Source organism: Oratosquilla oratoria, chromosome 35 (genome assembly GCF_046742065.1).
Source record: "Oratosquilla oratoria isolate Oo_2021 chromosome 35, ASM4674206v1, whole genome shotgun sequence".
NCBI classification, from domain to species: domain Eukaryota; kingdom Metazoa; phylum Arthropoda; class Malacostraca; order Stomatopoda; family Squillidae; genus Oratosquilla; species Oratosquilla oratoria.
Genome location: NC_134811.1, coordinates 18,200,092 through 18,202,591, shown reverse-complemented (window position 1 = coordinate 18,202,591; position 2,500 = coordinate 18,200,092).

Below are 2,500 nucleotides of genomic sequence, written 5' to 3'. Positions count from 1 at the left end.
TGGACCAAAGGGTCTCCTGTCGGTATGCTCCGCCTTTGTAATCGTGCTCAATATAAGAATAAATTGGTAGCCAAAAATTGGAAAAATATCAGATTTATTTCTTTTAGTAATCAACAAACTGAATAAAGCCAAACTCACCATTTTCGATCTAGCTCTTCTCAAATTTTGAATTAAGTCTGTCATGCAAAATATTTAGAATCCAATCTAGAATTCCCCTGACCTACACCTGAGGAACCTACCAATGATTCAAAATCCCGAAAGGATGCAAATGAGTGTCATTGATGAAGGTGACTGAGGCTTTTGCGCCCGTCTTTGGCTCAAGGTTGATCTCCCCACTGGAGTAGAAATTTGAAGTGTTGCAGGAACTGAGAAGGAATTATCTCATTGGGTCATGTGAACTAAGGCATACCAACACCGTAGACATCAATTATTACCACACTCTGGGTACGTATACATTCAAGCACGCACGCACGCACACACACACGCACACACACACACACACACACACACACACACACACACACACACACACACACACACACACACACACACACACACACACACACACACACACACACACACACACACACACACACACACACACACACACACGCATGAACACACGCATGCACACAGATACACATATGCACACACACACACATGCACACAGAAACACACACATACACAGAAACACAAACACACGCGCATACACACACACACACACACACACAGTTTCTATTTCAGGTTTCTAGCATATGGATCGTCTTTCCATATCTCTACAAAAGTGAAACTATGGAAGAAAAACACTCCTTCTTTATTGTTGGTTCCATAGAAACCTATGCCTTGCCTTCCCATTTCGTTCCCATATTGCCTCCTCCCAGCACTTCCTATTCCAGTTCAGTTCTCCGTTTTCCAATAAACTTCTCTCTCTGTCTCTTTGGAGCGCCTCTTCTCACTCTTCGTTTGTCTTCCTGCTGCTTCTTCGTGTTGCGTTCTCATTCGTTCGGTCTTTACATTTCCTACCTGAGGTGCTCCGAATTAATATATATATTTTTAATTTTCAACCTCTTTTCATATAACAAATCTTGGTATTTTAGTCAAATTTTCCTGTCCCTGCTCGTTTCTCTGAATTATTTTACACATTTTTTCTATCCATATGATTTGTCCGTTTCTTGTATTTGTCCGTTTCATTTCTATATATGTCTTCTTCAGACTCTTTCTGAAAACCTTCCTTCTCTTGGTTATATTTTTCAGCTCAAATCTTCTTATTTCTGTGATTTTGGGTCTTATAATTCTTCCTGTTGTGTCACTATTCTTTGATGAAGGGTGGGTAGGAGGTTTGGGGTAACCGTGAGTTTTGTAGTGGGTAGATGTAGTATAACTGGAGACGAGTTATTGTAATTTAATAAAAGCGACCTTCATTGAGCCAGTTTTTTTTCACAAGGAATACAATTTCATGCTATTTGACAATAAATAAATAGAATTGAACCATAGTATCTACGGGTTAATGTCAATTTGTTAAAACTTTTAGGTGTCTAAGTTCAGGGTTAATTCCATGAGTTAAATAAAATGGATTAGTAATAACCAGAACAAAGACTAATAGTTCCGCTGCCGTGTTGCTGAACAAATGGGTTGCAGTTCCCAGACTAATGCGAATTACACTGTTCCATCATTTATGAATATCTTCATGGAAATACGATTGTTGCTCCAACGATAATTAATAGAAATTTCATTCCCGAATGAATTTCCATCAAGTTAAATTGGACAGCCGGTGGTGTCTGAGACGCTTGAAGGTGGGTGCATCGAGGCCATAACTTATGTTCTCTTTGATGTTTCTCGGTGAGCGCTGTGTTGGATGATTGGGGCTTCATGCAATGTTGTGCGGTTGTGCCGCTTGAAGAGGATATGATAGCCACAGTTGTGGTGGGCACAGATGCGTCTGTTGCAAGTGCACACAATGTGTTAAACATGATATATATTCCTTTTTCCTGTGGTTATAGTCTCTGAAGGATGTAGTGGATGTCTACTGGGAAGATTACTCTTTAAGACTAATTGGGCGTTGAAGATTTTTTACTTAGACGTTTTCAAATCATTGTATGAAATAATCTTATTATGATAGGGATTATGTAATATTTTCGAAAAAAAAATCGAATCTGGTGTATGGGGGCATCCTTATATTACATCCAAATATGATGCATATATAAATTTCCTTTTTTACTATATTTCTACACAAAAAAGTCTCTAATAATGAAATAAAAACATTGCAGACAAAATTTTGTCAATGAAACAGGAACAATAGATACATTTGCATAGTTTGATATATTTGAATCAGGTTTGAATGTTATCAGTACTACTGGTTGAATTCATTGTAAGTGTTTTATGATGATGTCTTCTGTGTAAATAAGATGTTTTCTACTGTTTAAGATTGTAAGTAAAAAAATATCGTAATCCTTACATTCTTATGTCCTTCTCTTTCTTCTTTCTTCCTTTTCACCTGCTC